We start from the raw sequence: 22,293 nt of genomic DNA, 5'->3' as shown, positions 1-22,293 counted from the left end.
TCTGACAAGCATCAATAGTCATTTCTCCCTCCAGGGAAACAAACTGGCGCGTCCCACATTTCTGTGACCCACATTTCTGACCTGAACATTCAAAGCACACACACAGTATTCTACTTCATCTTACTGTATAAAACATGACAAAGAAAAAAATATAACAGTTAAGAACTACATTTCTTAAATAGCAGTATCATCTGAGGCCAGTACTTTGAGAAAAGTATCATGAATAATGATAGTGGAGAAATATAAACACTGAGTTATCAAGAACAAACAAGGTAAATGTATTTCCTGCCCAATACTTTATAGATACAAAAAAGTCAAGGTGACTTATAAGTTAAATATAAATCTACTCCATATACAGTGGTACCTCGGGTTAAGTACTTAGTTCGTTCCAGAGATCCGTACTTAACCTGAAACTGTTCTTAACCTGAAGCACCACTTTAGCTAATGGGGCCTCCTGCTGCTGCTGCACCACTGGAGCAAGATTTCTGTTCTCATCCTGAAGCAAAGTTCTTAACCTGAAGCACTATTTCTGGGTTAGCGGAGTCTGTAACCTGAAGCGTATGTAACCTGAAGCGTATGTAATCCGACGTACCACTGTACAGGACAACTTTTAAATGATAATTTTATAAAAACAGTATCATAGTCCAATGGCTAACAGATTGGAGGTCATGGAGATGAATATTTTGGTCACTGGTCTATATTATTGTTTCAACTTATGGGTTACCTTTTTATTATTAATTTTTTATTTAATTATTATTACCTTGACTTTTTTGTGTCCATCTAGAATATAGCTGCTAACCTATCATTTCTTACATTCTGTTACCCCCATTCCAATCACACAACTACACTGGATCATAACCAATGCACCTGATCCAGTATAGTCTCCCTGAACTGGGACAAAGAACCCTAGCATGTAAACAGACATCATTGCAATAAGTGACTCAAGGAATAGATCAAATTGCTAAGTGGCATTTTGGGACTTGGCAGACTCTGCCTTCTCAGTGTGGTAACATCAATGGTGTTTGTGCCAAGGTACTATTTAAAACAGTCTGCGCCATCCCAGGAATGAACTATTTGTGGGTTCTTCCACCCCATAGTGTGCTGTTTTCAAATGACTTCTTCCAAGGACTTCACTTGGATTTACAGTTTAAATTTAAAGCACCAAAATGGCAACATGAGACGCTTCAAACAAGCAGGACTGAAGTAGTGCAACAGTAGTTTGCTCTCAGAGGCCTCTCAGAAATGAAACTCAACAGGTCTGGAAAAATACAGTCTGTTTCAAGTTGATTATGTTGTGGCTTAGGCCTAATAACATGGATAGCACAATTTCCAGAAAGATGATAATAGGCAACCATTGTGGAGAAGGGATTTCAAATGTTGTACATCTTTGCTTGCATGTTTCCAGGCAGCCTCTTCACGAAACAGTCCTAAGCAAAAACACCACAGAAGTATAGAGGAAGTGAAAAACTAAGCAGATAAAGACTTCAAAAGCAGGCTAAGGTCCTCAGAACAGGTGGTTTATGAAGCATGAAGTCAAATCCTCCAACAGCATTGACTGACATTTTGCAAAGTCTAATGCGAGTACAATGGTACCTCTGGTTACGTACTTAATTCGTTCCGGAGGTCCGTTCTTAACCTGAAACTGTTCTTAACCTGAAGCACCACTTTAGCTAATGGGGCCTCCTGCTGCTGCCGTGCCGCCGGAGCACGATTTCTGTTCTCATCCTGAAGCAAAGTTCTTAACCCAAGGTACTATTTCTGGGTTAGTGGAGTCTGTAACCTGAAGAGTATGTAACCTGAAGCGTATGTAACCCAAGGTACCACTGTATAACCAGTGATTTGTAAACTCTGTTTGGCCAATTAATGGAAAGGAAAGGAAATAAAATGTAAATGTGCACTAAGAATGCAAAAAAGTCTTCAAGAATAGGGAGTCCTCAACAGATAACTCTCTTCTCCCCCTCCACTCTGCAGCTCTAATCTAAAATCTTCAGAAACTGCTTGCACTAATGAAATTCCCTGTCGCAAAATGCACCTAGAACAATAGCAGTTTCGAACACTGAATGTGAGCCATACACCTAATATTAAAGAAAGTCTCTACTGCACTCCAGTCAAGTCATTAGCAGCTTGAGAGCATCCCAACAGAACTTTTCTACAGCTTTACATGCAGCCCCCGGAACATAACCCCCACACAATATGTGAGCCTACTGTTTCTGCTGACTATGGCTAGCTAATTTCAATCTCTGATTTAAGGGCTAATCGTGGTTTCAATTTCCAAATTAAAGGCAATGTATGCCTAGTGGTAACTATGGCTACACTGGAAATGCTTAATTATACTTAACACTAATCTGGGGAAAGTGTGGGGAGCAGTTGGAAGGGGGATTGCCAGTTGGCCCAGCATAGCGTCTGAACAGAATTAGGAATAAAGCCCATCTTCCAGAGTCACTGCTACAGCTTCTGTGTTGCCTTCAAAAAAGAAAAAGGATTTGCAAAGCAGAGGTTCAAACTGAAAAATAAGCTTGTGTGCATATGTACCACTAAGTACAATGTTCTAAAAAATGTTATCCACAGTATTATTCCTTAATTGTATTCTTACAACCTATGTAGGAAAGCAACTAGAAAATGGCACAGACACACATCTTTGTGATGTGTAAGATTAGAGCACAAGTATGAGACAAATGGACAGCAGACAAGCTTGAATTCTGCCAGATACTTCTCTAAGACTCCTCTCTGATCACATCCCAAAGACACATGTTTTGAGGTCACTTCATGTTCACTTCACTGCACATTTTAAAAATCATGTAGGAAGCAGTCATAAATTTATGAGGGGGGACAAATACCGAATTCACATTTTAAGTGGCGATTACTCAAGCGAACAATTATTTATCTTCCTCAGAAGTGTGTTTTAGCATTATCATAAGATCTAACTCACTTCAGAATACTGAATCATATGCTTCTGGCAACTGGCTGGGAGAGGATGTCAGCATTTCCTGAAACCTGTGTTTATCAGATGCTGCTCTGGAATCTACAGAGACTAGTAAGGTCACATGATGATTACTCAATGAAAGGTCTCAGTACTACTAAAAACAACCAGTTTCATCAAGGAAATGAAGAATTTACAAACTGCAGCCTCTGATCACCTCTTCACTGATACCAGCTGCCCAGTAAGCTTACAAAAAAATGATGAATGAAGTTGTAGAGTACCAAAAGAAGAGAACAAAACTATATCCACCCATGGGGGCACAGCAGCAGAATAAAGTGTGTGGCACATGTAGAGAACCAGGGAAGACCAGGGTTCAGAACAGGTCGCTGTTCATTTCCTTTTTGTACCTGTTCAAATAAAAGCAACACCTCTCAAGACTATATGATGGCAAATAAGAACTGTAAAGAGAATCTACACTGCAGTTGCATTTAGATGTACGTGGTAAGCTATGGTTATGGTTTACCATGGATGCAGAGATCATTCTCACTTTACTTCTCCCTACTAATGAGCAGCAGCAACAAGCTATAATCCTTGGCTCAACAGAACAGGGGACTGAGATGTATTTTTCTCCAAAGAAGCTGCCGTTTGGAGCAAAGCAAAACTTGATGCTCGGTTTGGACACTGGGTGAGAGCCAACATGTTAGTTGTGGAAGTGGTAATGTGGCACAGCTTAACTGCCACAAAGTACAATAAAGGTAGCAAGTAAGCAATATATTTTGAATGTGCAAGTCACTCAATGGATTTGGCTGTTGCTCTGAACAAGATTCCTGCTACCAGGATGGCCGTTGGATGAGTGGTTGCTACAAGTGAGTATGAACCATAACACTTAACCAAAGGTGATGGTTTGTACTTCCACTTGCAATCAAAAGCAATTTCTGCATTCAACGTGAACTAGTAACCATGGCTTACTGTGAATTACCCAAAGAGAGTTCTGCATTTATAATTTTTTAAAAGCCATCTGCAAGAACAAGGAAAGCAAATGTGTGGTGTGGCAGGGGAAACTTAACATGATTCTTTATACGATGACCCAAGTTCTTCTGAGAAACTTTATCAAAATTAAGGATAGCATTCATTCAATAGGACCCATGGAGGGGAAGGTGGGAAGTCCAGAGATTCAGGGAAATATCTAAATATGGATATGTAATTTGTATTGTTATAACTCTATATCTGTAAAATCAAATAAAAATTATTTCAAAAAAAAAAGTATAACATTCCTTCAATCTTTCCCTGCCATTTTACTGGGGGTGGGGGGACTTATTTAGTGTTCCTCTGGCAAGTACATTACTCAAACAAAAACTACCTCAATTGCAATAGCCTCAAATGCACATTTATTTCCAGTTCCTAAACCTAGATACAAGAACGTCAGAGAACCACTGAGGGGGGGGACCTATCAATCTATAGTCATTAGTCTACATTTAGAAGCACAGCATTATGGTGCCAGACTTCACTTTTTGAGACCAGTTAAATGTTCTCACTGAACTGGTTTACTAAAATGCATATATCCTTAAAATGGCATTAACAAAATAAACTCAATATTTGTCACAGACAGCACACAAACAACTTCCTTGGAGGAAAATGAAAACAGAATGCCCTTTAATTTGGAATCAGTTCTAGAAACTGATTCTAAAGTCTGAAATATCTCAATACTGCATACACAAATATAGTACTTTAACACAGATTAGTTCGTGAGCACTGTGCTGTGTTTTACTTTCTTTTTCATAACACCTTATTAACCTTTCTAAGCCCCAAATATGAAGGAATGATGCACATACAAGTTTTATATACACCAGACCAATAGCTGAGTTGCATGATCTCCTTTCCCTTCCTTGGAATAGTAAATGATCATGATACAGCTAAATCTAGTGAAAGTTTCATCAACTTATTTCTCCCTTAAAAGCTTGTTTGCTGTTGCCACATATCAAAGTTTGTATTGGTCCCAGCATTAACTTGAAAAGAATGCACTTTGTAAATGATGCAATTTTAGGCAATCAGCGTTCACATGTCCTCAGAGCTGCAGAGTCTCACTCTCTCTAAACTCAGTTGTGAATCAGCCACTCCCTCCCCTTTGCTCTTATTATTGCCCAGCAGCAAGCCTCCTGGACGCAGCTCTGACGCTCTCAAGTACTTATTACAAAGCTCTACACTTTTAAAGAGAAGTCATCCTAAATCAGGCCACACTGCATGCACATAGTTCAATGTAAACTTCCCCTGACTTTTTTTTTAAATGAAAAGTAGCAACTGGAGGCAGCAGTAATAAATAAAGGCAGGAGAGGGCTCTTACCACTTTCCCTGCTAACCATTCTCCTTCCAATGTCACTCATGCAAAACTGCACCCCACCACTGCAACATTAAGAGATACGTGTTCACATATTTTCACCTGCAGTGAGAAAGGAAAGCTTGAGGTGAAAGAATTTTGGAATTTCACCTACAGGCACCTAAACAGCAACAGTTTGATACCTGCAAGTCCATTGCAAAAAGCAATGCTGAAGACATGTATCAACATTTCAGTCTAATATATATTGTTACAGATAATGTATCATAAAGACAAATTGACAAGAACCCTCCACAATAGAATATTTGCCCATGTTATAGAACCAGCAGTATGCCCATGCACTCAAGACACAGAACCAGATTATGATGTTTCATCTTGACAGAAGACCACGCAACAATGATCCACTACTGCTCCACATTCATTTTCAACCTTCAAGCTCTCAATAAACCCACAAAAGAACATAACCTACTGGTGCCTGGCTATTTCCCTACCGATAAAACCTGCAGGATGAGTGCACTTTCTTCATGGGGCCCTAGGACTGGACTATACTGTAACCACACAAGGCTTTTAACTGAAGCTATACTGGAGTTCCATGTAATCTCTGGCTTTTAATGTTTGGATGGAACCAGAAAAATTAAGGGTTATCTTTTCAGCATACAGTACAAACCGTTAGGCAAAGAGGTCACCAGGCATTTGAGAATTCTGCACCAATAGGTATAATAATCATACTTCTTATTAACATTTATTCATCACCTACAGAAGAATGTCAAGTAGACTAACCATGAAAAGACAAAATAAAAACATCAAAGTTACACATTTTAAAATACGTAACACAAGCAATCATTAAGTATATTACAGCACAATTCAGAAACATCAGTATGTCTTGTCATCAGTATGTTCCCCAGAAAAAGTGACCAATGAAATAACAAGTTAAAATATAGCCTCAAAAGCAGGAAAAGTTTGGTCTTTGCCTGGTGCCGAAAATATGTTAATGTGGTTGCCAGGAAAGCCTCTTTGGGGACATCATGCCAAGACTCTGACATCAAATCTATCTACATCGTGAAAGATAAACAAAAGGCTTTCATCTCCTATCCTATCTGAAGTAGCTGAACTCTCAATGAAGGCTTTACTTTCCAGAGTCTGAACCCCACCTTATATGAATCTGCAAGGGCCAATACCATGAAAGCAGTTGTATCACCATAAATTTGAGTGTAAGATATCTCTAATACCAACAATGCAAAAATTGCCTCTGTGATTGCAGAACATGGTTTAAGACATACGTAGTAAAGGCAAAAAAACCGGATGGGTCAGGGAGCAACGAGAACAGCAGCAACTAAGATTTTACTCTGCAGCTGTCTCAAACAAAAAGCCTTCAGCTCTTTGGGGCAGAAAACCATAATTAGGATTTGCTTTGCGTGATTTGGTGGGTAGGTGTTTTTTGTTGTTGTTGTTTACTTTTGATCTAAAATAGCCACCTTCCAACAACTTGATTATCTCCAAAATAAAATGCAGCATCTGTAACCATACCTGCCTCTTCCCTCCACTAAGCAAAAGAAAAATATTTTCAGTGACTCATGGGAACTTAGTGCTCTGACATCATCAGTATATTTGTGTATCCTAGCAACCATCTGACAGCAAAACACCTAAGCTTTTCCCTTTCCCCAATTTGGCAGGCTAGTAGTTATAGCTTCTACAGTGAAAACCAACATTAACAAAGGAGGAGTTGTTTGTATAAAACATCTGCTATTATCATTATTACAGTACTGGTGTACATGTAGAAGACAGACTATATCCAGTGTGATCAACTATTTGACACAGGAGAAGGGTGCAGAGGGAGTGGAGGGAAATGGAGGCAAGAGTAATAAGGGGAGTAGGGGGAGATATGCTTTCAGTTCACTTCAGTTGCATATAATGGAAGCAACCTCATTTTTTGTTCTCATCCCTATTCACATGTAAGAAGAGGGTGGGGGCGGGGAGGTTACTGGTTTATATTGTTTTTGTTCTTTGTCTTGTATTTTTATGATGTGCACTGCCCTGAAATTTACAGGTGAGGGGTGGTATAAAATTTCATAAATAATAATAATCTCATTTTCAGAGTAAAAGGAGACCCAGGGCAGTGGAGTTGAATCCTGACCCTTCCTCACCTTATCTGTCCATTTCCAATTACTGCAGGCTTTCTCCCCTGGATGAGGTGCAACACAAGGAGCCCAATGGGAATTAACAGAGGAAGACATTATTCACCTCACCTAGACAGCTTTCAATGTAAACATTAAAAACATACGCATTTAATATATACAGTGTGACATGTGACCAAGTGTCTCAGCATGTCCAGCTTAACCTTAAAGGGTTAAGCCAAATCCTTAAAGTGGGCAGTCATCTTTTTCCTATCACAACACACAAAGACTCAGAAGGAAGGTCATATACTCTTTGACACCTCCTCCTAATTCAAAAGCAGGGTTTACTCGCTTGGGAAATTCACAAACATCCCAAAAAAGACCTTGCAAGAGACGGCCCTGAGTCACTCCTGGGAACAGACTTCAATACCGGAAGGAATCCAAGCCGCCCAAGATTTTACAGACACGGGGATTTGGGCCTCGCTTGTCGGAGAGCCTTATCAGCTGGAACAAAAGCTGCGGGAGGTACCTAGCGAAGGTTGCCAGAGGCAGGAAGAGAAAGGAAAAGTCAGGGCGGCCACAGGGTTGGCCAGGAGCTGGAAGTCACTCACAGGCCAAACGCCGAAGCTCAACCGACTGGAGCCTGGAGCACTTAAATAGAGGCCTGAGAAGCGGCAACAGGATGCCCGCTTCTGACGAAGCGCTGGGCTGGCACGAAAGGGAGCTGGTGCCGGCAGTGCAGAACCGGAGGCAGGCCTTCATCTGAGGCCTACCGGGCAGCGGGGAGGGCGGCGGGCCGTGAGGTGAGTCACGAGGCCAGCAGCAGCAGCCGGAACCCTTCGGCGTTAACGGTCCAGGGCAAGGGAGGGCAGGTTCCGGGCGGGGCGCCGAGGCGTCACAGGGCGGCGCTGGCCGACAGCGTGGCGGGCGGCGGTGGCGCCACCAACAGAGGAGCGACAAACGGCCGCCTCCTCCCCTGCCTCAGCGGTGGCAGGGAAAGGAGGGCAGCGAGTCCTCGGGGGGGGGGGGTGAGGAGGGAGGCCGCCTGTCCGCCCGCCCGCCCGCCGCTCCCTAATGGATGAATGACACGACTTCAAGCCAGTGACAGTCGGCCATGGCTCCCCTTCCGACTAATAGAAGGCCGGCAGGGGCGGAATCTGCCCCGTTGTCGCTTCGCAACCAATCCGGCACGAGCTCGCGACGAAGGAGTGAAGCAGTTGTGCGCCCGGTGGGGGGAGTTAGGACCGGGGTGGGGTGGGGGCTCACCTGGCTTCGGCGGTACCTCAGCCCCGCTCGCGCACTTCAAAAAGTCCACCCACCCTCGCACACAACGCACGCTCTCTCTCACACACACACTTGCTCCACTAGACCCACCCTTGTTCCTCCTCACGCTCCTCAACCGTCCAGCGGCGCTCTCCTCCTACCACTGCCGACGCCGCTGCTGCCACCGCATCGCCTCAGTCGCTGACACAGCTCCGAACCCTGCCTCATCCGGGCAACCCACCGCCTTGGCTACGTCACAGCAGAAGGCGAGGTCCGCCACGAGACAAGCACAACCCCGCTCAGGGGCGGAGCCAGCCAGCTTGAACGGCAGGCCGCGGGAGAGGGGGCGGGGCCATATAGATATGGTCACGCCCTTCTCGAGCGCGCGCCGTGCCTATTCTGAGACTCGCGCGTGATACTAAAAGCAAAATTAAAACTTTAATGTTCCTGTAGCGGTTTTGCTGATTTTGTTGCGGCAAACCAACCCACTGGCGATCACACATGTAGCGCAATCCAAATACGTACATGCCAATGACACGTATTACCCAGGTAAGTGTGTGCAGGATTGCAACCTAGTTGTGTGTTCCAAATATTCAGTGTGGTCAATCTCTTCCTACCTGCATGGTTTCCAAGACCAATCAGAACGGATTTTGTTCCATTTCTTCTCCAGCAATGTAAAAAGAAAAGAAAAGAAAAGTCTTACATTGTTAATACTGTATAATAAATAGTGGGTTGTTGCGTGTGTTCTATTTTTTTTCTTCCTTTTGCTCAAGTGATGCTTAGCTTCTTTCACTGGTAGATAGGATGCATATAGCAGTACCCAAGAAGTAATACCTATCACTAGTACAGTACTTAGAAGATCTACACGGGTTGCCTGTTTGATTCCAGCCAGGTGTGATGCGAAGTGTGATTCTGACTTACAAAGCCTTAGGGTGGTATCTAACTAAGCTTTACTCAGAGTAGGCTCATTTAAATTAATGAACATGACTAAGATTAGACCACTGATTTCAATAGGTCTGTTCTGAGGGGAAAGGTTAGTTGAATCCCAACCATAAACTGCAATATTATGTACATTTACATGGAAAAAACACAGACATATTTTATTAGAGAACATGGATAGATGTATGTTACTAAACAGCCTGGGACTTCCCCTACCTTGTAGGAAGAAACTGGTTTCTTAAAGATGAAGCCCTTCTACCAGTGCCCCTTTCTACACAAAAGAGGTATTTTCTGAACAGAACAGCGTTAGTGTTTCAGGAATATGATGTAGTAGTTCATGCTAAGCTGTGTGAGACATTCTATCTTGTTCACAGGAAGTAAAAACAGGAAGGAGGACAGGAAGGAGACTTAGCTGAGATCTGCTTCCTAGATATGCCTGCCAGTATTGAGATCTTCCTGAGATAGTTTCAGAAACAGAAATAGCAAACCTTGTGTGCTAAATTTGAAGAAGAGACAGGCAGAAAGTGGCTGGACATATCGCTAGTGTTTTTAATATTCTTTCTTCGTTTCCTTAACTCTGTTCTGAGATGTCTACCACCTCTTGTTTTTCTCTCCATTCTCAGCCACTGCTTGAATTACAGAAAGGTCAGAAGTAGCAAAACTCCCATAATTTTTCACTGATCCCCTTGGCTCCTGTTTTTAAAATCACATCACTACTGGTGATGTGATTTGATTGAATTAGGGGTGGAAGGTCAATGGCTTGCTTGTGGATTTCATTGAGGGTCCCTGAACACCCTTCTCCCCTAATATGAACATCGTTCCCAGCATTGCATTGACAGGATCCATCTTTTGCTCAAGATCCATTTTTTTATTGCCCAAATTGATCCGGTACGTGTTTGACAATTCCAACTTTTTCCTCTTTGGCTTTCCTGTACTGGATCTTGATTCTGCCCCTGCTCAAACTCTACTGCTATGGCTCTCCATTGTTCTTAGGTAATGCATTCAGCAGACATCCTTACTTAAGCCACACCCAGTGCACCAATATGTCTAAAACACCAGACAGGCAAATGCTGCTTTAGTGCCTGTTAATTTCTGGTGATTTGAAGTAGCATTATATGATGGAAGGGACATAAGAAGAGCCCTTATGGATCTGATCAAGGACCCATCTAGTCCAGAAATCTATTCTCACAGTGGCCAACAAAGTGCCTTTTGGAGGCCTGAACTCAGCCAGATGGGCGGGGTATAAATTATTATTATTATTATTATTATTAATTATTATTATTATTATTATTATCATCATCATCATCATCATCTCTGCTGGCCCTACTATTAGGCCAAGTGAGACAGTCACCTCAAGCAGATGCTCAGCGGCAGGTGGCCCCTGGCTGTTTCTCCTGAACCTCTGGCTGCACCCTTCGGCTGGAAGGCAGAGCTGTGTATTCTATGTGGCCTGCCCTACACCCCCATAAGTTGCAGGATGATCTCTTGTTCCTGAAACTGAAGTAAGATTCAACTATCAGTCCAGTCAACTTCTGCATATGGAAAGGAGGGAGCAGTGTATCTCTATCAGAGGCGCCAACTTTGAGAGAGAATGAGGGCCCCGATGTCACGTGTGTGATTTCACATGTGACATCAGAACACTGGGAAGAGCCAGGGTGGAGCTGAATGCAGTGGCAATGTGGCTTCAATGGCTGGTGGATTCTCCTCTTCCTGCCACCACCACTGGCCAGGGGCTGCTTCCCTCTTCCTTCCCCTCCATTTGGGGGGGGGGAGGAGGAGGAGGAGGAGATGGCCACTGAAGACACACTGCACTAGGCTCCATCCTTGGCCTCCTCCTCTCCCTTTGAACATTGGGGGGCCATCCCCCCAAAAAAATAAGTGGGGGAAGGGTTCGGCCCATAGGAGATGGCGCCCCTGATCTCTACCATTGGCCTCAGGCATCAAAATGTCTTGGGCCAGTATTCCATAACAAGCCATCTGGATTCTTGAAGCTCAATGATCTGAAAATGCTGCCGTCAAAAGTCCAGGGAGATGTTTGTGATGGCTGTAGCAACATCCCTGCATTCTGCTTACAACATTTCTGCCCTTAACTGTCCTCCCCGCCAGAGCTGAGATAGTCTGAATGCCATCTCACACCGGGAGAGTGTGGCTGCAGATGGAACTATCTCTGAAGGATGGAGAGGTGCAATGGGCCTCTCCTCTGAGACTCTGTTCTCTTCACTTCCCCTGCATTCTCCTTCTTAGTTGCTGCACCTGACACATGGCAACATCCCTTGCACATTTGCCTTTGTCCGATACTGATGGGGCTTTCATAGAATTAACAAAGAGACAGTGTTGGGGCCCCTGTTTCCAAACTTGCATTTAGAGGGGGCTGCCTGTCTGGTTAACACTGATTTAAAGTCGGTGTTTGTTTTCAGGGTGTGTGTAGGCTTTTTTTTTTTTTACTTCTTTTGCTTGCACCCTGTTGTAATCTGCAGTTGTTCCCATGCATTCTCCACGGGCTCCGAGTCCCGAGGCTCACAAAGGCACAGTCACTTAGCATTAATTCTCTCCTACCCCGAACAGCCAGTGCTCCTCTTTAGCCGTGGTGGGGCTGTGCTTCCCAGGCAGAACCAAGTCATCTATTGAAAAGCAGACCAAAGAAAAGGGACATAATGGATTCTATTGAAGTGGGATCCGTCTCATGGGGTGGGGTGATGAGAGCACAGAGGGGCCTGAGAGCAGAGACTAAGGAGTGTCTCATGAAATCTGGGGTCAGGACTCTTGACAAGGCATGCTCTCTCTCTCTCTCTTATAGGAGTACACACAGGGTGGGCGTTATAGATTGAGTGTGGGAATGCAGAGACAGATGTCTTTCAGAGCCTGTGAATGCTTCACTGAGCACAGTCTATCCAACTATACCTGCCCAGGTGTGGTACAGTACCTGTTTTACATTCATTGCCCCAACTACACATGTATATCAGTTTTATCTGCAGCTACAGGATCTTGCAGCTTTGCTACTACGGACTGGAATTGTTGGCATTTGGGGACTGTCTTTGGCAGTAAACCCTGTGCCTATTTTTGAGCGGTCATTGTTTAAATGACAATGTAAAAGAAGAAGAAGGAGGTTGGGCAAGCCTGGAGAACACATGCAAGCAATTTGTACCTACTTGCCTTTCTCATCATCACATAAACCTCCCCACCCCCCATTAATTTATTTTCTTGTTAATTCTCATCAGGGCCGTCTTTAGCATATGCACCACCAGGGTGCAAAGATCTGCCTAGCACCCCCAAATTTAGTTAATTTCGTGTGCACAGCACCATTGAGAATGACAAGCACCGCAGTTGTGAATGACAAGCGCTGTCGTGAATGACAAGCACCACCACTGGCGCAGTGCGTCTTTGGTAAATGAGCGCACAAAGTCGGAAGTCCTTTAGTGAAACAGTAGGTATACATTTCAGGTGCCTCAGGGTTCTGTCCTCTCCCCCATGCTTTTTAACATCTACATGAAGCCACTGGGAGAGATCATCAGGGGGTTTGGGCTGGGTATCCATCAGTATGCGAATGATACCCAGCTCTACCTCTCTTTTAAGTCAGAAGCAGTGAAGGTGGTAAAGGTCCTGTGTGAGTGTCTGGAGGTGGCTGGAGGATGGATGGCAGCTAACGGATTGAGGTTGAATCCTGACAGGATTCTAGGGGGACAGGGTGGACTGGTGTGGAGGACTCCCTGGTTCTGAATGGGGCAACTGTGCCCCTGAAGGACCAGGTGCGCAGCCTGGGAGTCATTTTGGACTCACAGCTGTCCATGGAGGTGCAGGTCAATTCTGTATCCAGGGCAGCTGTCTACCAGCTCCATCTGGTATGAAGGCTGAGACCCTACCTGCCTGCAGACTGTCCCACCAGAGTGGTGCATGCTCTAGTTATCTCCTGCTTGGACTACTGCAATGCGCTCTACGTGGTGCTTGGAAGGTGACCCAGAAACTACAACTAATCCAGAATGCAGCAGCTAGACTAGTGACTGGGAATGGCTGCCGAGACCATATAACACCAGTCCTGAAAAACCTACATTGGCTCCCAGTACGTTTCCGAGCACAATTCAAAGTGTTGGTGCTGACCTTTAAAGTCCTAAACGGCCTCAGTCCAGTATACCTGAAGGAGCGTCTCCACCCTCATCATTCTGCCCGGACACTGAGTTCCTGCGCTGAGGGCCTTCTGGCAGTTCCCTCACTGAGAGGAGCAAAACTACAGGGAACCAGGCAGAGGGCCTTCTCGGTAGTGGCACCCACCCTGTGGAACACCCTCCCATCAGATGTCAAAGAGATAAACAACTACCTGACATTTAGAAGAAATCTGAAGGCAGCCCTGTTTAGGGAAGTTTTTAATGTGTAACATTTTAATGTATTTTTAATCTTTGTTGGAAGCTGCCCAGAGTGGCTGGGGGGTAGTACAAGTGGTGAAGTCCACACAAAGAAGTGATACACCTTATTCAAAACATTCCCGCCACCGCCACCCCCGATTCTCCCTTCTGCCTTTCCAGTCACTCAATAAGGCACCTTATGAAGACATATGCCTGTCTGTCTTGATAGCAGATGGTGATTGCTAGTGCTTCCGTAATGCCATTCCAAAGAAATCTCTTCTGTGCTCCATTGATCAGGAGTTAGGAAATGGAAATATTCCAGAATGTTTACATCTGTTCCACATAAGAATGTATAGAACCATTGCTGTGCACCTTAATTTGGTGACTGTACATACTCATTTCAGAGTTGCACAGCAGCATGAAGTGAGTAGTAGGGTCGCACGTAGATATTTGATTGTGGTTGTGAGAATGCTGATATTGCAAGAATATGCGCTGGCTGTGCAAGGAACACATGGAGACAGTGACACTTTCACACACACACCCCAGAATCAGAAATGAACAACAGTGAGGCTTGGGCTCCTGTGTATCCTCTGCCACTTCTGCTGTGCACAAGGGAAAGAGATTTACAAGTTTCCACTTCTAGTTTGTAACAAATCATAGTTTGGTATTAATTTGCAAAATCCCAAATCGGGTCAATTTTTTATGTGAAAACCTTCAAAGCCAAAAGAAAATGCATACTTGGATGAAAGTCCCCAGTCAGTCAGTTCAGAAGCAGGGAGTACAAATGGGTGGTTTGAAAGAAGGTGACACTCGTTTTCCCATTTCTGGCTGTTTCGTTTCATTTACAAAATTTCAGACTGTAACTCAGGTGCCATCATTCAGATTACAGAATTTGGATGTCAAGACGTTGAGATCTGCTTTAATCAACTTCTTCGAAAGCTCTCTTTGCAGCTGCCAAACGAAAAAAGGTTTTGAATTCAAATACCTTTTCTCACATTTCTTCTAGCTCTGGGTTTGTTTTTTAATTAAGGTGAAAATTTATTTCAAGGCATTAGTCAAAAATAATGGAAATAATGAAATGTCTAACATGTATGAACTAATGGGCATAGCCAGGATTTTTGTTGGGGCAGGGGGAGGCAGCCAAAGTTGTTAAGCTTTTTTTAAGGAAATCAGAGGTAAAATTACCCTCTAAATAGGCAGGCAGCTAAGATGTGGTGAGTATCTCACTGGTGGTGGTGGTGTTGCAGAGCAGGGCGGCACTCCCTGTTTTGCCTCTAATGGCAAAATGGGACATACCACCCCTGACCTCAGGATTCCAGAACTAACAGCTGTCTGTTTGGAGGGAAGGAAGGCAAGGACCAACAGTCCAGATGGGGCTCTCTAGCTTAGGGTGGAGGTGTGTGATTCCTCAGCTGGGGTAGGGTCAGGACAGGTGAGGCTCACAGGCCCCGTCAACCCCAGAAGCTATAACAGGAAAGCCGTCCTGACCAGGCCTGCGTCTGCACAAAAGAGCAGTATTAAAATAAAAAGTTTGCCTTTCAGGTAGCTTTCCCTTTAAACTACTGTACATGTAAGCGGGAATCTGATCTTTTCCCACTTAACAACTTGTGTGTATTTTGAAGCGAAAAGTGGTGATCTTTGCACATTTACCAGTTTATTATTTACCTATGTATGTATTTATTACTACATTTATATCTCACCTTTTCTCCAGTGTAGCTTAAGGTAGCATACACTTTCCCATTTTATCCTCACAACAGCCCTGTGAGGGAGTCCCTGACAGGCCCAAGGTCACCCAGAGAATTGCATGGCTGAGTGGGGATTTGAATCCTAGTCCAACACCGTTAAGCCCTGCACCCAGATCCCCTGGCTCACTAGGTAGAGCATGAGACTCTTAAGTCCAGGGTCGTGGATTCAAGATGTTGGGTGAAAGATTCCTGCATTGCAAGGGGTTGGTGACCCTTGTGGCCCTTTCCTCCCTACAGTTCTATGATTCTATAATTCTATTATTCTGCCACACTGGTAGGATGTTGACATTCATGTGTGTTTTGTACTGGGGTGTCTGTACCAGAGTGCTTTGTTGTTGCTTAGTCGTTTAGTCATGTCCGACTCTTCGTGACCCCATGGACCAGAGCATGCCAGGCACTCCTGTCTTCCACTGCCTCCCGCAGTTTGGTCAAACTCATGTTAGTAGCTTCGAGAACACTGTCCAACCATCTTGTCCTCTGTCATCCCCTTCTCCTTGTGCCCTCAATCTTGTACCAGAGTGCAACATATCTAATAATGAGAAGCAGCCATTGAACACACACTTAATTAAGGTAAGTGCCCAGTTTCACAGGCAGTGCTCTGCTTCTGCCATAGCAATTTATATCGCTGTGCTTCCGGCCTGTGGTTTCTAATGAAGATGAGGACAGCTGCAGCAGCCTTCTCAATGCCTCTGGCTTAATGCCCGCTGGATATATGGTGTCTATGAGGAAGGAAGCTACTGCACACCTCTCTAAAGCCTTGCCATAAAGGAAGTGCCCATGGAATGCCCTCTCTGTTATGGTTCCTGTGCCACAATATGGTAGGACTGCTGCTGGCTATAAAGACCAATGAGAATAGGCCAACTCAGATCCACAGTGCATCAGTTCCCAGGCACTACTTTCTCCCCGCCCCCTTCCCCATAAAGGCCCATGTAATGGATTCAAAGCCATTGATATTCCAGCAATGGAAGGAAACTCGCTTTTCAAATGCAAATCGCCCCACAGGAATGATCGTGGGATTTTGCCAGGGAGATGAGCCTCCCTGTTGCTGGGTAACAATTTTTTCAACAGAAGAGAGCAATTGCTCTTTGCAGCGCTGGGGGTTAGTAATCAAGCCCAAGCCACCCCTGCAGTACAGGATCCATCATTGTGGATCCGGCAGGCAATCCACAATGACAAGAACTGCCTGCAGCAGCTGTAGGTAGTAAAACAATGGGCATTGCTTTGATTGTGCAAAGGTAGTCGGATCAGACCACTGATCCATCTTGGCTTTCAGGCATGAGTCTCCCCCAGCCCTATTCTGGAAATGTCAGAACCTGAGCCTGAGAGAAAACATGATGGGGGGGGGATCACAGATGGGGTCTCGCCTTACCTTTCTTTCAAGGTGGTCAAGGGATGTTTGTAAGCGTACCTCCTTTCATTCTACAAATAATATCTCTGGTGGTCTGCACTTTGCAGCTTCCCTTTCCTTAAAAGCTCATGTTGTCCTCAGCAGGGCTTTCTAGAGAGGAAGAGTGCCTACCACAGTTCTTATTTATTTAAGCTAAGTTGTTTTACTTTTAAAGGAACCAGTTGTTTTTTTACTTTTAAAGAAACCAGATTGTTTTCCTAAGGAATGCCTTTTTCTTGAGATAGTTCCTTTTTAAAATGAACTTTCCAAGCTCCGTGAAAGACTCCAGACCTAAAAGACACTTTCTGATGGTCACTATTTTGGGGTGAGACTCAATCACATACCAGCAAATTCAGGCCTTGCAATTATAGCAGACTGGGAAGTCTTACACGAGAACCTCACTTTCCCAAAATATCAGACTTTTGTGATAAGGAAAGTGTGGGGAGATGTGCTGGCTAGTGTGAGATAGCTCTTGCTTTGACACAAGGTCATCTCTCCTCCCCACAAACAAATCAACGAACAGGTAATCTGGAAACACCCTTATTTGCTAAGAAGAAAGAAAGACAGAAGCTGACCTGAGAAACTGCTATAGGTAAAGGACCCCTGGACGGTTAAGTCCAGTCAAAGGTGACTCTGGGGTTGTGGCACTCACCTCGCTTTTCAGGCCGAGGGAGCTGGCGTTTGTCCACAGACAGCTTTTCGGGGTCATGTGGCCAGCATGACTAAACTGCTTCTGGCTCAATGGAGCACTGTTATGGAAGCCAGAGCGCACAGAAACACAGTTTACCTCCCCGCCACAGCAGTACCTATTTATCTACTTGCACTGGTGTGCTTTTGAACTGCTAGGTTGACAGGAGCTGGGACAGAGCAACGGATGCTCACCCTAGAAGCTCACCCTACCTTACCCTAGAAGCTTCTAGGAAACAGCAGCAACCCCTACCCTGCTATTTAACATGGCAGAAAGAAGGTGAGGAAACCATTCAGTGCACTATTGCTGGATTTAAAAGGACCCAAGAGAAGGCAGGCAGGGCCTCCAAGGAGCGCCTCTTGCTCAGACAAACTCCTCCACAGCCAGCAAGAATAATAATCCGATTTGCTCCTGCGCCTTAAAGAGCTGGAGCTGCTTGGAGGGTTCCCATCAGGGTTCAATTGGATACCGAGTTAAGCAGGAATTACCTCTCCTGGGTATATAATCAGGGATAAAACCATCTAAATCTTGAGGGAAGAAATTAGGTTTATTGGACATACTGGAGAAAATTACATTGTAAGCACAGATGCAGAAATGCACAGAGAGACAGGGAGTTTGGGGGTGGGGGACAGAAAGGAGGAGGGGGAAGATGGATAGTACTTAATCCCAATTGCCAGTTCTTCCTGTCTCCTTATTAACACCATCAGCATCTTTGCTGAGGGGCTGCTGAGCTGACACTCTAGATTATGAAAGTAAATTAACCCCTAACCTCCTTTGCTTGTTGGTGGAAACTGCATGCTTGTTCCCACTCCTGGGGAGAGAACAGCAAGGCTCTGGTGACTGTCCTGTTGTTTTGTAAATTAGAGAGAGGAGGAGGAAGTTGGTGCCTTATTCCCCCTTTTAATGACAGGAAAGGGAAAAAATTGAATGAGAAGCCCAAGGAACAGTGCGACTGCTGGGTTATATTCCCTTCCTGCTCATCTCCCATTACCTCACAATGCAGAAAACAGCTTCTCTCTCCTCCACTGTCACCTCCCTTGCCTAAATAAGAAGATGCCACTGAGATCATTCAGGCTGACCCAGTGTAGGCTGTCAGGCCTCAAGGGTTCCCCCACCCCAGATGCCCCCCCAATTGTTCCTTTGTCATAGGCCCTTATAAAAAATACTCACAAGGGAAATGTGTGTGTGTGTGTGTGTGTGCAATATTTGATTTGTGTCTACATGCAGTGGAACCTCGGGTTGCGAACATGATCCATGCGGGAGGCACGTTCACTACCCGCAGCGCTGCGTCTGCACACATGCGGGTCGCGATCCGGCGCTTCTGCGCATGCGCAAAGCACAATTTAGCACTTCTGCGCATGCATGAGCGTTAGAACCCAGAAGTAACCTGTTCCAGTACTACCGGGTTTGGCGCAGTGCGCAACCCAAAATCATGTAAACTGAAGCGTCTGTAACCCGAGGTACCACTGTATTATGCTTTGCCTGCCTTACTTTTCCACCACATACCTCCAACAACTCTTCCTCCCTTACAATATCCCCACCTAGGGAAAATAAAACCCTCAAGAACCACCAGTGCTGCTGGATGAGGCCAAAATAAGATGTACCGTATTTTTCGCTCTATAAGATGCACCAGACCACAAGATGCACCTAGTTTTTGGAGGAGGAAAAGAAGAAAAAAAATATTCTGAATCTCAGAAGCCAGAACAGCAAGAGGGACTGCTGCGCAGTGAAAGCAGCAATCCCTCTTGCTGTTCTGGCTTCTGGGATAGCTGCACAGCCTGCATTTGCTCCGTAAGACACACACACATTTCCCCTTACTTTGTAGGAGGGAAAAAGTGAGTCTTATAGAGCAAAAAGTAGTTCAGCATCTCACAGTGGCCAGTTAGATGCCCTAATGAGAAGCTCACAGGGAAGACCTGTGGGGGGGGGATCCTCTTTCTGTCGCTCCCCAGCAACTAGTATTCAGAGGCCTGCTATCTCTGATCTGGAAGGATACATATAAGTCATCATGGCCAGTAACCATTGATAGCTGAATAACTTCATGAATTTAACTTTGTCTTACAGGTGTCTGGTTTGGTCGCCACACTTCTGTCATGTCTCCCCTCCCCCCATCTACTGGCCTCTTTTTTCCTAATCTAACAAGCCCCAAACAGTGCCACTGTTGCTTCAGTCCCCTTCATCATTTTGCTTGCCCCTTCCCCAGCTCCAAAATATTCATATTGAGCTGCATACTGATGGCTTCCTTCAGCTAAGATGCAGTACCAGTCAGATAAGCATGAATGAAGTCAGGTTCTGGAGGAGGGCAGCTAGGCTTTCTTCTGGGACACCGAAGGTTGATTGATTTCGTTTCGTTTTGGCTGACTTATGACTTTTCCCTATTGTCTTCCTTCAGAGACAGTGTGGCGTCAGCAGTCCCTTTCATGGTGTGGTTTTTTAAAAATGTTATGCAATACATACTTATAGTAGTCATACGCACTGAGCCAGGTTAAAGGAATCTGCTAGATCACATTCTTGACCTCCCATTCTTAACCATATTCCTTAGCTGCCACAATGTTGGCCACGGAAAAGATGCACTCAGATTCACACACACACACACACACACACACACACACACACACACACACACGTGCAGCCACCCATGCTCTTTCAATGATCTGAAAGCTCCTTTGGAGTATAGAGAGCATTCGGTTTCTCCTGACAACTTGAAGAGCCATATATTTTAATTTACAGCAGCTGGGAAAATAGCCACTGCCTGCTGCTTAGGATAGAAAGGGAAGTTGTCAGCATGAACTGCAGCAATTTTTTAAGACCTTCCGAGTAGCGAGACAGATGGCTACATCCTTTTTATTGGGATGCTCCATATAATTAGACCATTCCGGAGACCCCAACTTGACCTGTACTGTAGCCCTTACTTTCATCATCTCATGCTGCTGACCTGGATGTAGTTTAGTACTCATCTGTAGACCCCCTTTGCTTAGGTTGGGGGAAAGTTCTTGAGGATGGGAGGGGGCAGTGTAAGCGGAAACATCCCTGCCCTTTCAAAATGAGTCTGGTATTCATCCCAAAGTGGTAGCCTGACCTGTACCCCACCATCTCCATCCCCACAAGCTCCACCAGATGGCTGGAGTTGGATTTCCATCCAGACAGTCTAAGCAAAGATAGGTCAGTCGGGCGCTAGCTTAGTGCTTCCTTGTTACGGATCTCAGACAGGCGGGGAAGGATAAAAAGCATCAGCTGGTGGCAGGTTTACTGAGGCCGACTAGTAAAGCAGACAGTTGGTTTGTGACTTTTATGTCGAGCCCTCTCCTCTGGACTGTGCAAGCTGTGTAACGCTGGGAGCAGAGCATGAAACAGAATCATGCTTCCCCCTACAGTGTACAAATCCATTGTTAAAGTACAGCAGTTCAGAAAAGAAAAGGCTAAATTTGTCATGCTTTCCTCCTGACTGACCCGTGCCCTCTCCTGCCACCTGGAATCCAGGATCCACCCACATTACAAACCTAAATCCACTTAAGAGCTGAGGTTGCAGTTTTCTAGTTCTGAGAGCTCTCAGTTTGAGATCTTTTGTCCCCTCCTTCACAGAACTCTCATTCCCAGAATTCCTTCACAGGGGAAAGGTTGTAGCTCAGTGACAGAGCATCTGCTTTGAATTCCATCCCACAATACCTTCTTTCTTGTTTTGTTGCACTCTGATATAGGCTGTAGGGCCCCTCTTGGCCTAGAGACAGCACCTGCTCCTTTAACAGTTCCAAGGCGCACTAATTGCCTTTACCTAATAAAGGCTCACTGGTCAAATAGCTGCATTTCCTGAGCATACAGAGAGTAGCACTGGAATACATCTGGACTAAGGACTTATACAGAAATCATTTCCCCAAGCCAAGCCTTCACTAATTGCCCTTCAGACAACACACAGACACACACAGTGCAAAGCCCTTCTCTCAACTCCCTTTGCAGTTACTCTCTCACCCCCTGAGCCCATCTTTCTTCCTGGAACATTAGTGTTGGTAGCTGCACCAGAAATTTCACATTCTGCCTGATCCTGCAGACCTCCCGCACACATTCTTAAACCAGAGGATGTCTTCTTACCTCCTCCTGGATCTCAGCCTTCCTTTGGTGGCAAGCAAAGAAGATCTCTCTCCTAAGAGGCGCAGGAACACGTGAATTGCCTGTTATCTTCTTTGGGCAAACAAAGGTGCTCATCCTACAAAAATGAAGGAGGAGGGTTGAGGCAATTGAAAGGATTGGGAAACACACCCTCATCACCAGATCTCCTCCTGTGGTTCATTATGCAGTTGTCCTAAGCCTTTGGGAAGTAGATAATCAAGCTGTTAGCTGCAGGCGTGGCCTGCTTACAATGAGGACAGCTTAGAGCTACTGGCATCTTTAAGATATTAATTCCACCTTTGAAGTTCTCACTGTGAGGGGCCCTGGGGACTCATAATGCAAAGAGTGGCATGTATGAGCTTCTCAAAAACTTGCCCATGCCATAGCTGCACTGGGCATTGCAAGGATGCAGTCCAAGTGTTAGCATGCCCCTGGCCCTGCAGCTGGGTTGTTTTTTTCCTAAG

General features: G+C 45.0%; 1 protein-coding gene across 6 annotated transcripts in view; it reads right to left on the bottom strand.

The window, feature by feature from the left end:
* The window catches only part of NDEL1 (nudE neurodevelopment protein 1 like 1), a 43,078-nt gene extending 21,113 nt beyond the window's left edge, over positions 1-21,965 (bottom strand). For 3 of the 6 annotated variants that reach the window (XM_081184487.1, XM_081184489.1, XM_081184488.1), the window contains exon 1: positions 7,397-7,420. The gene's annotated coding sequence lies outside the window, so the exon portion shown is untranslated. Of the gene's footprint in view, positions 1-7,396; positions 7,508-8,740; positions 8,900-21,811 lie in introns of those variants that run through there. The other 3 variants (XR_014005289.1, XR_014005290.1, XR_014005291.1) reach the window with 3 other exon arrangements.
* Positions 21,966-22,293: the final 328 nt, after the last annotated feature.

This window comes from Podarcis bocagei (assembly GCF_964188305.1).
Source record: "Podarcis bocagei genome assembly, chromosome: 2".
Classification (NCBI taxonomy): Eukaryota; Metazoa; Chordata; class Lepidosauria; order Squamata; family Lacertidae; genus Podarcis; species Podarcis bocagei.
The sequence above is the reverse complement of the archived record's forward strand: the minus strand, read 5'-3'. Positions and strand labels throughout refer to the sequence as shown.